General features: G+C 41.7%; 1 long non-coding RNA gene across 1 annotated transcript in view; it reads right to left on the reverse strand.

The window, feature by feature from the left end:
- Positions 1–278: 278 nt before the first annotated feature.
- The window catches only part of LOC118019588, a 35581-nt gene continuing 20362 nt past the window's right edge, over positions 279–15497 (reverse strand). Inside the window, exon 5 of the long non-coding RNA XR_004681712.1 lies at positions 279–2822. This is a non-coding gene — a long non-coding RNA (uncharacterized LOC118019588). The remainder of the gene's footprint in view (positions 2823–15497) is intronic.

Raw genomic sequence — 15497 nt, forward strand, 5'->3', positions numbered from 1 at the left:
AGCTCATTTATCCATTAGCTACAACAGGCACAGTGCCTACACCCCAGAAAACTTTTAGGGGACCACAAAAATCTTTTCATTTCCTTAAAATAAGAGGAAAAAATGAACTTTTAGGTCAAAAGAAATGTTGTGATATATAACATTAATATGCTGTCTTTATACCAATGCAGTCATGAAACTTAATTATTTACTTATTTATCTAATTTTTATGGAGGAAAGGGCCACAATGGCAAAACCTCTAGGGCCCCCTGAAAGCCCTACCTGTTGGCTCTGCAGGCTTTACTGGCCCTCTCTGTCTTACTGATGCAATTTCTCATTGCATCTCTCTCATTGCTCCCATGGTCACTCCCCTGCAGCTTGTGACTTCTGGCTCTGTGGATGTCAAGTGTGACAGAGAGTCTGGCTTATAAAAAGCATTACAGCTGCTCCTTAGCATAAATAGCACATCCTGGGAGCCTGGTGTGAGTTGTTAGAAGGTGGTTTCCTTCTCCCTTTCAGCGTGATGAGGAAACGCAGCTACTGGGGTGTCTACATCACCCATCGGAGGAGGGTTTTCTGGCCACAAAGTGTCTAGCCACGAGAAACAGTCTACAGCAAAAGGATATTACAGAGAGGAAATAGAAAATGTCAGGAAAACCCATCTTAACTGCTCAATGGGAGCACTCAAGTCTGAGATTCTAAGAAATGTACTTGCCACAACCAATGACAGCAATGACAGTTCTAGGTCACCTGGGGGCCAAGGCCCTAGAGAAGGGAAGACCTTCCCCAACTTGAGGCTGTTTTGTGGCCATTCGTCCCTCTCCCCGTGCCCATAATCTTGAGCTCTTTTTAGCAGGCTCAGATTCCAGATGTCAGCCTGAAATCCTTGCAAAGCTGAAGGCAAGCCTTGGGTTAAGACAGGACCCTAAAGACAGGACAAGGGCTATTTGACCCCAGTGGGGCTGGGGACCCACAGAGAACCATGGATTTTCACTTTTGTTATACTTGAACTGTAATGACCTTTATCCTCAAGTCTGGCTTATGAGTAATGAATACGAAGTCCTCTCCTTTCAGCCTCTCAGTTTAAAGAAAGAGGAAGGAAACGGTCCATTGTTTTTCTAACCTTACAGTTTCCTAGTGTGAGGTGGAAAACTGTGGATGGCAAGTGAAAGCACCAGGCATCTCTATAGGAGGACATCCGGTGAGGCCCGACCTGCTCTTGAGGGGCACACAGGGACTGTGGAGCCATGGGGCACAGGAGTAAAAACAAACTGAAACAAGTTTCCTTAGCAAATACATCTGAATACTCACCACAAGCAACTCTTTACTCTGAAACCTAGCACACAGTCTGTCCATTCTGTAACTTAAACCCAGGGAAAGAAAACCTCCTTGGGTTTCCAACAAAGCAGCAATTTTCTCCAGCTCTGAGAGAGATTTTGTTGTACCCAGAAGAGCTAAAAGGGGTAACCAAAAGAGTTGTGTTTTTTTTTAATATTGTTCTGTTCATCCACTAATTTGTTCAAAAATAGCTCTCAAGTTTGTTCAGCACAATTTGACCTTCATAATTATGCAGGTGATTATGAGGCCCCATTAGAGTTTTCAAAGCACTTTGTACATAAGGGGCCTTTAAACATTCTACTATAATAAAAACAAGCTCATAAAAATCCCACACGTTTCACATAGACCTTTGATAACCCATCACATGATAATGGCCTTGAGTAACTAACAGTCTGTACTACATTCAAACCAGTAGCTTGGAGGTAAAAGTTTTTGTATCTTATTATTTCTGGCTAGAGTCACCCAGATCCTTAGAAGAAACACACACACACATACACACACACACACACTTGCCCTTAGATGAGCAAATTCCATGAGTCATCAAAAATAACCCCCGTCTTCTCTGGCTACCACCTTCTCCCAAGCAGGTTTGTCAGAATAGATGGTCTGGATCAGCACTCACATGACCAGGGTGCCTCGACCCCAGTCCTACCTAAATGGGGGATCCTTGGTCCCTTCCTCTATCTGGGTCTTGGTTTCTCTTCTATAAAATCAGAGGGTTAGTCTAGAATCAGTGGAATTCTGTGCATGACTTTAGGGCTTTTTGGTTGGGGAAAGCTGCGGAGCAGGGAGGTGCTGCCCACCTCCTCTCAATCAGAGCGTAGCCCTTTTTGTTTTATAGGTGGTGTTCTGAATTATCTTTCAGTTGGAAAAAAAAAAAGGTTGAAAACCATCATACTAGATGATCTCTAGGGCACCTTTTATTTTGAACACATTGAGAATCTGTGACTATCAGCAGTTTACCTTGGGTGAACTATCCCTTCGGTCGAGCAATTGTTAGTTTTGGGGGGATATTTTTTAACCCATTACTATCAATTAATGGATTAATAGAGATGATTTTATCCTAGTCTATCCTGAAGAAGCAAGACATAGGGCAGATAAGTCTTAATAGGGACATTTAAGAGAAAAGTGGGGAATAGATTAGAGGCGACAGAGTGAACAGTAAGGCTCTGCCTGGGGACAGCAGCCTCAGTGGGGCAGCAGACGGCGGTGGACACCTCTGGGCCCCCAGAAAGGGCACTGGGCAGTAGCAGAGCCACTAGCCTTTGCTGACCAGTGGCTTTCACACAATGCCGTCTTACTCCATCTTTACAAGGGAGTAACAATATCCCCATTTTCCAGCTGCAGTCAGAATCCCAGCACAAGGGAAGGACCAGTGTGCCAAATGGGAGGGGGAAAAGAAGGCCAAGTTGTCTGGTTCTCTTTTCCATTTTCTTCCAGCCCCATGCTAAGCTCTGCAGGCAGCCAGTTACCAACACGTATCGCTCTCCTACTACAGGCTGGTGCTGAAAGAGACAGAGGAATGAGTCAGTGTCATTACCTTCAGTGAGTTTATGGCTGGGAAGACATATATGTAAATGTGGTAGTATTGGTGCTAATCACCCAACATTTCTGTTCTCCAGCCAAACACACATGACAGCTGTACTCTGCTGCTTCGTTAGAGTGTGTCCATGCTTCTTCCAGTGACATTTTGAGCTGAAATGATGTGTACCACTTCCAGGTGGGAGATTTAGGACCCTGGGCTCAATCCACTACTCTGTGTCTCTGGGCCACAATGACTGGCAACATGTCCCGTGGTGGCTCCTCCATCAGCCTGGGTCCCCAGGGAGGCCAATCTGGGGCAGAGACCTCGACAAACTGATATGGGCATGTCTCATAAGAAAGAAATCAATCTCGTTTAGGCCACTGAGAGTTTTCAGAGTTGTCTGTTACCTCAGCACTACCTGGCCTAACTTGGCTAGTAAATACCCACCATGGCAGAAGAATCAGGAAGCCAGAGGTTTACATCAGTCATCATCCAAATGGGTTAACCTATAGCAACAATTCTTTTAAAGAGAGGTAGTAGTTTTTCCTTTCATTATAAAACCCAGCAAAATATATTTCACTTGCTTACTATATGGTAGCCAGCAGGCTTCTATTATTTAATTAAATACTACAGATGCTAATAAATTCTACTGATATAATTTACTGTTAATTAAAAGTTCTTTCCAAGTTCCTACATTGTAGGCTAAAGAAAACTATCTGGCATATTTAGTTTTACACCAATTTCTTAAATAGCCATAGCAAACTCTGAGGGAGAAGTGGGTATATGAGGGGAAGGGGAAAGCAGAAAAGTGTAGAAAGGACTTCCAATTTTTCCTTTGCAAAGCTAATGCCAGTTTTTTTAACTTGCCCCACCAATGGCTATGCAGTGTTTTCAACCAAGTCTCAATTTCAGCCTTACCTTTCTACAATATTCAAAATACTATTGCATTACTCATTATAAATGACAATTCTCTTTTCTGATTTTTGTCCCTTCCATTGAGAAGTTCTCTACAGCCTGATTCCCTTATCAACTCATGAAATGTCATTCACACCTAACAAGAAGCCACCACTTGTAGACTGTGGGCGGGCTCTTTGCTGTGTGTGAATCTCTTCACTGACCCTCACGACAACCCTGTGAAGTAGGCGCTCTTGTTACAGATTTTACAGATGAGGAAACTGAGGATTTTTTCGGGGGCAAGTAACTTATTCAAGCCCCATAGCCAGTAATTGGTGGAACCAGGCAGTTTGCCTTAAGAACCCACATACTTTACCCCCACACTTCCCAGGCCTCCTGGTTCTCTCGCAACTGAGGAATGCTCCCCTACAAAATGGCTCCCTCCTCTGTGGCCTTTCACACCACCATGGGGCTGAGGAACAGGGAGGGGGCTAGTAGTGCCAGGCCCTGTGGGGCACAGACAGACGGCCAGCCAGAGCCCAGAAGCCACACGCCCCTGAGAACAGACTGTACGGCTGGAGGCAGCCAGCCAGAGCCCATTGTCCTGGGGCCCTGCTGAAAGGTCTTAAAATAGCATTTGACAATGTGGAAACACACAGGTGTTGCATGTGACTGATCTCTGGAACCCCATGGATACCACGAAAATGCAGAGTCAGGAAGTTGGGGACTGGGCCTGGCTCTGTCATTAACTGGCTTTAATAATAGGAAATAGCACCCCAACAAGGTGTCAGGGGGTATGCCCAGCACATCATGTGTATGTTCTCATTTCACTTACTCTTCCCCAAAACTACAAAAAGGAGGTGTTATCATCCTGCATTTCAGAGATGACAAGTGACAAGTAAGCGACTTGCCCAAGACTACACAAATAGAAAGCAGCAGAGCTGGGATTTATTCCAACCATTTCCTTTCTCTGGGCCTCAGTTTATCCATCTATATTAGAATGTTGGGTGTGATGAACTCAAAACTCCATTTCAGCTCTAATATCCCAGCTCTTTCACTCTGTTGCAAAGTTCTGTTTACACGGGCACAAATATCCCTCGAGAGGGAGATATGCAATCTATACCACCTTGAATTTGCAGGGTACCATTTGTATCTCTGTCCCCTCTGCCCATCTTTGTAAAATTGGCCAAAATAGGCCAAACTCAGATCAACACAGCTCCTCATTTTCTGCAGCTCCTAGATATTGTTAAGAGAGAAGTTAGCAAATCTACGATGGGATTAATCCCAATGACAGAGGTAATAATGAAAAAGAAAAGATTGATGTTTAAACATATCCCCTTTTCTTGTAATATAATGATGCAACCCTTTCCCCATCCTCATGGGTGAGTTTATAATGTGTGGAAGTGGTTTGGAATTAAGACTAACTTCATATTCTTTCCGCAGCGCCGACTGAGGTTAACACTACCCCTGGGATTAGTCCACTGGTCCAAGTTCTGAACGTATTTGTGACTTTAAATCAACAAACTAAAAAAAATAATAATAATAAAAAATAAATAAATAAACTAACTAACAACATTCCCCAAATAATGAACTTTCTCTAGGGCCTTAGTGTTTCCTTGATTCTAAGCATCTCATCCCAGATATCCTCAAACTTTAGAGTACAGCAGAACTACCTGGCGAACTTGCTCTATATGCCAAGAACGAGGCCCATTCTCTGAGAATGATTCTGGAGTCTGGGGTAGAGACTCAGAATCTGCATTTTAAGCTCCACCCTCCCACCCCTTGTCCCCTGCCCCAAGCAAGTCTGATGCCCAAGGTTTGTGGACTGCACTTTGAGAGGTATAGCCTGGTCCTTGCACCAAATCTATTAAACTTCCCTTCCCTTGAGAGAGATATGGACTGTCCTTGCCATTTTGGCCAGACACAAACCAATTAGGTCAATGTAGATGACCAATTCAATGTGGTTGGTTGGTTTGGTGAGGTTTTATTGTTTGTTTTTGTCAATTCAGATTTTTAATTGTGGCACACAGTTGATGCCCAATAAACCTTCACTTATGTCGAACAAAATCACTATTTGGCTTCTTTGCTGTACAGTGAATGGACAAGTTTTTCATGGAAATAACACACTCTGCTACTTGTTTGGGGCCATTAGCCACAGCCTTCATGCCACTTCACATTGTTACTCAATAGTACTTTACTCTATTCCCCTGAAAAAGTTCACTTTGAAAAGCACCACCCTCAGGTGACCATGTAATGTACCATCCAAAACAGGAGACTGGTGACACTAAGAGGAGATGCTATTAATAATTTCCCTGGGAAAGCAAGCATAAAGCAAGACTGTCTGGGAGAAGTGGGAGATATGGGCCCCCCTACTTTCTCAGTTAGAAAGGAGATCGCCAGGGGGCCACCTACTTGCCAAGACTCCAAAGCGACCCCTCCCCTCTGTGAAGGTCCACAGCGCTAGATCAGACACGGCCTGGTGTTGCTTTTATCTTCCCACGGGACTTACAGCTGTCTAGCCACCAAAATGCTTATCACTGCTACAAAGGTAGAGGCTGTGTCTCTCCTCATCTCCCTCACGTCTTCTGGCCCAGGTGCTCCTCAAGGGTGCCATCTGATGGAGAGGTAAGCTAGGCAGTAGAATTCACTGTTCATATGACACTGCAGGGGCTCCCACCCAGCCCAGGGAAGCCTCATGTGCTAGGGGAAATCCTTTGAACTATAGAGCCACAAAAATTAGGTTTGCTTTCTAGCTGTGTGACCTTAGGGAAATCATTTAACCTCTCTGAGCCCTAGTTCTCTGGACCATAGAGTTGCTAATGTTAATTTTGCAATGTCAGTAGGAAGATCAAATGAGATAATATATGTAAATCACCTAAAAAGGCCTTCTAAACAATGATAATTCCCTCCCTCCCTTCTCTACAACACTGATCCTGTTGAACAGAGAGATGAACTGCAAAAGGTCATTAATGCTTACTCTTATTTTTTTCTTACTGTTCTAGTTATGACCACAGCATAACAAATTACCCCAAACCTAGCTTCATAAAATAACCATTTTATTATGCTCACTGCTTCTGTGTGCCAGGAATTTGAAAGGGGCAGAGTGGGGGTGCTTTTATTCTGCTCTTTGACATCTGGGACCTCAGCAAGAAGGACCTAAAGGCTTGGAGTGATTCAACTTCCAGGACCAAGAATCATCTAGAGGCATTTTTTACTCACATTTCTGGTGGCTGATGCTGGTTGTCAACCAGAAGGCCGACAAGTGACCTGGGCTTCCTCATAGCATGGAGACCCCTGCCTTCCTACTTTGGGGTTTAAAGCTCCAAAAGCAAACGTTCTGAGAAAACTAGGAGGAAGCTGCTTGGCCTTTTATGACGTAGCCTCAGAAGTCATATGGTCACACTTCCACCACAATCACAAACCAGCCTAAGGAGGAGAACACAGATCCCACCACTTAACAAGAGGAAAGTCATTAAGATTATGTGGGATGAAAAAACTTGATTTGGTCATTTATGGAAAATAAAATCTGCCACATTTACCCTGTAAGTGACCACATGATAAAGATGAATAGATTTTTAAAAAGAAAAAAAAAAAAAAAAAAAACCAACACACACAACATCTTAGAATCCCGAAGCACTCTGTGATAATCTGAACCTCATATTAATCCAGGCTTTGGTTAACCATGCCAAGCTCCTGTCTTTAAGACACTAAAAGATGGTTTAGCAAAGTACAATTATACCCCTACTCTTAGAAAGCATTTGTTGTTGAAAAATCAATCCTTATCAACCAGAAATTTTAGGGGATGGACATTCATATTGGTGAGTTATGTGAGGAATTTACTTATATACCAAATAAAATCTTAACCTGGCATTCATGGCCTCTTACACCTGACTTCTACCAACTGCACCCATTTTATCTCCAGCTCTGCTGAATGACATAGCATTCCTGGAATAGGCTTGTATTTTTTGCCATGACACCTCTGGGTGATTTTCCTCTCTCTGGAATGTTCTTCCAGCCATGCCTTTCAAAATCTTACCCATCCTTCCACACCTGGTTTCAATGTCACCTCCTCTCTGAAGAATTGCCTGGTTGCCCATGAAGGTAATTTGTCCTTCAGAACTTCTAGAGATCTTTATTTATACCCTTCCTTTATCAGTACTACATCCCACCTCACATAAACTTTGCCATTTCCCAAGGCCCACAGTGAAACTCCACCTCATTCTTTCCCTCGGTCCTGATCTCCATCCTTAACTGTTACAAGGAAGAAAGCAGGATTAAAGTGTTTCATCCACTTTGGAAGTGACTGCATTCTCACCTAGGCAGAAAGTGTGGGCATCAAGAGGTGGTGAGAAGTCAAGGTGCAAATGGAGAAGCAGAGATGAATTAGTAGGATTGCCCCTAGTCAAATGACCTCTGCCCTGTTTCTCATGGTTTCTTCTTTTTTTACTACTCTGTGCTTTGTGACGTGAGCACATGCGTGTACATGCACGCTCTCTCTTTCATACACACACACACACAATTCAGCCACTTAAAAACGTTATGAATTTCTATGGGGAGAGGTATATTTTTTCAGTCACTTTTACATTATCCTTTATCTCAGAAATGTAGAGCTCCATTTTTTAATGAGAAAATTCTTCTACTTATTGATTCTTTCCTATTTGACAAGACTCTCTTCAATCCTTGGATTCCTATTCCTTCTTCAAAACCACATTCATCGAATTGACCATGGACACTCCCATACACACATAATTATATTTTAAATTACATCGATTTAGACTTCAAGTTACACTGTGTTTCTTTCTACTGGACCAAAGGGTAAATTTGAGCAACTAAACTCTTGCTAAATGCAGTCATCAAAGGGAAGAAAAGCCTCCCCTTTATAATTTTAATCTAATCTGAAGAAGAGAATTTACATCAATTCAAGCACAAAAGCTCTCCTGAACTATTTGGTCTGACCTTCATGCCAGAATTATGACTCTCCTTCATATCTCCTTACTTGTTTCCTCTAATCTTCATTGTATTCATGACTTTCCAAATTTCACATCGAAAATTTCAGCTAGGACTTACTTAAGCTCCTACAGGAGTGTGATTAATTGCTGCTAAATATTCATGATTTAGGCCACAGAGGCACACTATGAAACAGCATTCACCAGAGTGGGTCAGAACTGGGAATCTCTCCTGACCCTAATTCCTCGTCAGCTAAATTGTCTCTTCCTTTATGCATGTTCTCTTTCAAAATTCCTGAAAACAATCACTACTTTACCAGACAACAGCACTGTTTTAATATACTAAATGCCATCAATGAAACTGCCAGCACTCAAGTAGACAGATTGTCTACTCTACTCTGTTGAACAGTCAAGATGGCCCAGTCTACTAATTTACCATGCACGTGTGGACCTCAGCCTGCCTCAGCATTAAGCTTTCAAGAGATCTCAAAGTGAGGTAGGCATGTAGTAGATATTTAAGTCCTTAGTTTTACATGATATAATTCATGTCTCACTTAATCATTCATTCAATATAACTATAAATATTTCTTGAGTACCTACCCTACCCAATCGAGGACACTATAATCCAATAGTGCTCAATATTTAGATTTTACAGACCAGTAAAATTCCCAAAATGTTTGGTGGACTAACAAATGCTGACAAATTTTTATTTCGTGGAGGAAGGCCACAGCATGAAGATCAGTGGGTCTCCCAGCGAGAGACTGGAAATGAACTGGCTGATGGTACAGAGTGGCAGGTTAAAAGTAACTGTAAATAAATGTACAAATCCACAGAATGAGAAAAGTACAAGAAGTAAAGAACATTCTCTAGTTTCAAGGTTAATGTGTTAAGAAGACCTGAAAATGGCAATTCACCAATACCCTTAGCCAAGTTACTAAAGCTTTGATGAGAGATCATACCAGAGTTGTACCAACTAGGCATTGTCTTTGCCCAGCTCTGCTCTCTCCTTCCCACCAGATTCCCAGAGACAGGCTCGCACTGCCCTACCTGAGGACTTAACCATAACTGCCATGGTCTGAAGCCAAATATCTCATGGATGGGAAAATCCTGCTGAGTAATCCTGAGCCCATTCAGCTCTAATCCTAGTTTTGGTTATTGGGCTTTCTTTGTGACCTGGCCTGCACCTTCTCAACAAGTTCCAGTTACTCTCGTCTTATATGATTCCAGATGCCTTCTCTTGGCTTCTTTCTCAGTAGTCTAAGAGTCTCCAGACGGTCATTATACCCTTAATTCGCAGTCCCCAGGCTTAGGCTTTGACACCTATAGCTAGTCATACCCAGCACCAGCTCCCACCTCATTGCAACATGATTTGTTGTTTGCTCTCCTTCCTACAGCTGGGAAAATCCACTAAGTTCTCTCTGAACTTCCTGCCAGCCATCCTCTCTGCCTGGACCTAAAAGTATTGCCTACTACCAGGCTTTGCTGATGCCATATTCCCTCTACCTATGAAGACTGGCTCCAGGAGCTGGCAAGCCCAGAAATTGTGTGCCACAGTTTGCATGCATATATGTGTGGATATTTTTCTTGAGAGCCCATAGCACTCACTTCTCAGCTCCTAAGAGTTCCATTAGCCTGAAAAGACAAAAACCAAAACAAAACCACTGCTGTAGAGCCATTTCCTGACTAAGAAATCTGAATTGTACATTCCAGGCTAGTGTTTATTCTTATTTTATAACAAAACCAGGCATGAATGAGGGGAAAGTATTTACCAAGGATTCTCAGCATCTAGAGAAACCCGGATTTGAGTCTACTTTCCCTATTTCTTTTCTAGTTCACCTCTGGCCTATGCTCCACCTTCCGTCAAATTACATTTATATTTCCTTCTGCTGATCATGAGACCCACTGGCACCTCTGTTTTTAAACAAGACGATACAAAAAAATAAAAATTAAAAAAAATGAACAAGATTATACAGTGCTTGGCACATCACAAGCACTCAAAAAAATGTCAGCCATTAATCTTATTTCTCAATCACATAGAGCCTCTTAGTTTGGGAAAGTGAAAATTCATGTTTTCATGGCAGTAATGCCTGGAAAATGTTATCAATTTAATTCCTAGGCAAGTCACTTTTCCCACGGAAAGGTAAACTCCTCCAGATGTGTCCTTAGTTTCCACAAGCCTAAGAGAGGCATAGGCCAAGGGGAAGGTGCAGCCTGGCTTCACAGATGATGCTTGTGACCCCATGCCATGAGTGTGAAGGTGTGAAGGATGGCAGCCAAATCCTGTCTGAGTAAATCGGTGAGGTTGGTGTGTAAAGTTTGTGGGAAACACTCCCTTTACCCTGGAAGTCTTCCTTCATATTTTCCTGTTGCCTCCCTCTCTCATCGTGCTGACTATTTGCTGAAGCATTTGCTGGTAAACAAGGAGCAGACAAAGGTAAGCTATGAGAATTCATTAGCACTCTCAAAGGGAACCTCAAACTTTGTGCCGAGGTTTTCCCAGATCTTCAACTTGATCCAGCAGCCTGCATGGCTTGTAGAGGAGCAGCCTACTGGCACAGTGTCCAGGATGCTGGGTGTCTCAGGCCTGGAACATGATCCCTGGAGCATCTCAACTTCACCTCTGGAAACGGACTCCACTGTTGAGTTTTCCCCTGTGTAGGCCACCAGGGTGGCACTGGCTTCCCACAAGATGAGCCTTGGCATGCTACTTCAGAAAGATCAAAGGCCTTAGACCTTAGATCTTAATCCTTCTGCAAAGATCTCTGACCCATACTCATTCAAAATGTGTGTATCTTGATATGATAGCTCAATAGAAGGAGCTCTCTCACAATTTGATTTTTTTGTAATTTTTTTACTGAATTTCTTTTTCTCTATTTATATATACTCTGCCAAGATATCTCTACCACTCCTACCTTGAATTAAGTCTGTCAATTAAGTCTTTAAAGAGACAGTAAAACTGACAGGGCACAGAGGTGGTTCAGATAGTTCCTGCCATATGCAAAACCTCAATCTCAACTTAGAAATCTCAAAAAAATCACTGAGCAAGTTACCATCATGGGAATTCTAATCATGAAGCAATTCCTACTGATTTCTGGAAATTTTTTAACCCCATGATGCAGTAACAAATCTAACCTATTAAGGTTTTTTTGTATTTGATAACCATGATATTTAATCTTTGCCATCATTCAAAATGGAAGTTGTCTTTATTTCAATATAATAAAGTGAATCTAATTTAAATAGCAGGGCCTTTGGAAAACAGAGACTCACCTCTCAATGCAAAGAACAAATATTTGCATTACCTATTTATATTAAAATATGCAGAAATTTCTCAAGCATTCAGCCAACTTATAAATTTTTATAACTTCTTTGAATTGTTAACATTTTTTTTAACACACTGCATTATTTCAGCTTTGTGAAGGGCTCAATAACAATCTTTTTGGTCAGGAAAAAGGAAAGGACATTAGAATAAAGAATGCAGAATAAATAAAAACAAAACAGTACAGCCCGTACATCTACTCATACAAAGACAACTTTCATGGTGAGCTATAGCAATTATAATAACACAATGTCCTTCATGTTGATTTCAGCAGTGAAAAGAATTTCTCTAGTTATTAAAGACTTTCCTGGCCAAGTTTCAGAAAAAAAAATCTGATTCTATCCCAATCTGACTTCTGTGCAATGCAAGTCATGCACATTTTAAATACTGATATATAATGCTGCCATTCTTCTATGAACTGTTAACAGCTGTAGAAACTATTATAGCCAGCTTCAAAACATGTCTGTGTAGTCAGTGCTCTCCAGACACTTAGCAATCCCAAAGCTATTCCTGGACTCACTCAGATTGCAGCGCGAACACAAAGTTTTGATTTATGTTGGTAATGAAACAACAAACTTCTGATCTTTCCTCTAAATGGCCATTCAGATTACATGAACAGCATGTGCTTCAGGGGAAAGTAGAGGGCAGAATTTACAGAAACAAAAAGGAAGCAAGAAAATAAATGGAAGGGCCACCCACAGTTACCTTAAGGAAAACCCACAGTGGCCAGTATGAAGCACTGTATTGGAGTTACATCTCTCAGCCACAAAAAGCACTTGTGCTTCTAGAGAAATAAATAGCAGCAGAGGCTTTGGATGAGGTGACCCAGTGAGAGCCATGTGCCATAAGCAGGAACATGTGCAAAGCTGGTGATGGGCATTAATACACACAAGGTGTCACCCTGGCTATGAGCAAAGATGCACAAAGACCATGAGATTCTCATTTCAACTGAAAAGTTCCACTTCACTGAATCATGACCAAAATCCCCTGAAACTGACAAACTTATGCAAGGGAATTTTTTAGCTGTAGCAATCCAACCGCCCCCAAAGGCACCATGTCCATTGAAGATCTTCCTTAAGCTATGAAGTTCCCTTATTCCACATTTGCCAACTAGAACTCAAATACATGGGGGTGCTTCCCTAAAACGCTTTGTTTCAAGCTAACCATTACAGGATGGTTACAGACCCAATCCTGCATCTAAGTTGTTCACAAAGAATAGAAATACTGATATATAACCAAACTCAAATAATGTCCACTTCCTATGACTAGTCATGTAACCTGAAACAGTCCCCACAGGATATTTCATGGTTGCTGTTTTCCTACTTAGAGACGAAAGAGGTGGTAAGTTTGTATCTTCTAAAGATAAATCATTTGCTTACTTCCCTCCCTGCTGGCTGAGATAAAGAAGGTAAGTCACAGTATTCATTCATTTCCCTACTTCCCTGTCACTGAGAACCCCCTCTACATTGAGTATACGAATCAACCCAGAAGAGTAAGAGGCCCAGACTCTGTTCTGAAGGAGTTTCAAAGCTTACTGGGAAAGAAAACATGAAAGGGCATAGAAAAGAAGCAGAAAATAGAATAGATCCTAGTGTTAAAGGTATGTAAGAATGAAATGACCTGAACGGGTGAGTTGAAGGGCTGTATAGCTGTGGGCAAATTATTCAGGCTCTCTAAAGCCAGAGTCAGAGTAAAATTACAATGGAAGGGAGCTGGGGGGAGAGAGGTGATAGGATAGCTGTAGAAACCACACAAGATACTGTTCATTGCTTTTGTACCAGTCAGTATGCATTAAGTGAGAAATAATGGAATAACCAACTCCAGTCACTTAAACAATGAGAAGTTATCTCACACAGCCAGAAATCTGAAAGTAGGTAATTAAAAGCTTGGTCTTGGACTTGGGATTTTTTTTTTTTTAACTTTTTGTTGTACCATTTGCTAATGTGAAGTTTTTTTCCCCATGATTGCTATCACATGTTGTCAAGAGAGCTGCCAGAGCACCTGACATCACATTTACATTCATGGCAGGAAGAAAAGAGGTGTAAGCTCTCTTCTAACCCTTGTCCCATTTATCAAGGAAACAAAAGCTTTCCCAGAAGCCTCACCCCAGAGGATTTCTACTTGTTGGCGAGAACTACCTCATACGGCTCCTGCTACCATCGAGGAGAGCTGGAAATGTGTGCATCTGGTTATAAGACTACTGTGATCAGTCTGGAGAATCATGATGCAGCCCCAGCTGTCAGTACAATGCTGCCAGAAGACATCAAGTTTCATTAGCAAGGAAGAAAAAGCAAAGAGGGTAAAAATGGCAGATGAGTGGTCAATGAATAGTGTCTTCAGTGTTCTCTTGTTTTCATTTTTTATCTTGATGAAAAAGTTAAAATTTTATTTTTACAGAGAAGCAGAAATATGACTTCTATTTTGCATGCAAAGTTCTTCTAACTTGTTTCCAATGATGGTATGGCATGAAAAGAATCACCCTTTCACTTCCAATGTCCTAGAATCATTTTAAGTGAGATAGGAGATATGCTGTTCAAAGAGAAAGCACATGTAACAGACACTATTGGTTGCCCACCCTACAATTTGTCCCAGTTATCCTTTGTTAATTAAGCCCTGATCTTGCTCACCCTCTGTATGACCATATACTCAATGACGATGCCCCTTTAAATGTCCAGGGTGAGTCTTAATCTAATCTAATCATAATAATTTGACTTCCTAAATTGGTACTTGGTTTTGGGGTTTTTTGTTTGTTTCTTTGTTTTTTTATTTTTAAGTAGGCTCCACGCCCAGTGCAGAGCCCAACGTGGGGCTTAAACTCAAGACCCTGAGATCAAGACCTGAATTGAGATCAAGAGTCAGATGTTTAACCAACTGAGCCACCCAGGCACCCCAGTAATTGGTTTAAGAATGAGGATGTAACATAATTCTGGCCAATGATTCATGAGCAGACATCTGCTAATGACCCTCCAAGAAAAGTTTTCTTCCTTCATAAGACACAAATTGAGAAACTGTCCTTTTCTTCATTTCAAAGAAAATAGATGAGGATATGATGCCTGGAGCATCAGCACCCATCTTGCAATCATGAGGGTATAAACCTAGGAAAAGGCCAATATGTTGAGAATAGCAAAAGAGAAACTAGGGTCTTGATACATCATTGTTGAAACACTGAATTAACCAACCCCTAAACTGCCCTACCTCTAGGGTTTTGTTATGTGTGATAATAAATCCCTCCTTATTTAAGAGACTTACAGTTTGTTTTCTGTGAGCCCAAAGCATTCTCACTGATAAGGTACTATCCCTATTAGCATATGTCCCAGGTTCTAAATTTACATTCATAAGCTTATTTAACCAGCAGCAGCATCAAGCTCTTATCAATTCCCAGTTATCTGTAGGACACTGTGCAACTCTTTGATAAGCTAAAGCTGACTTATCATCATACTCCATACTGCCACTTCAGCCTTAGCAGAACCAGATATTCTGAAATCCACGTGGTCAGAAA

Source organism: Mirounga leonina, unplaced genomic scaffold, assembly GCF_011800145.1.
Source record: "Mirounga leonina isolate KUSES-001 unplaced genomic scaffold, KU_Mleo_1.0 Mir_108, whole genome shotgun sequence".
NCBI lineage: Eukaryota > Metazoa > Chordata > Mammalia > Carnivora > Phocidae > Mirounga > Mirounga leonina.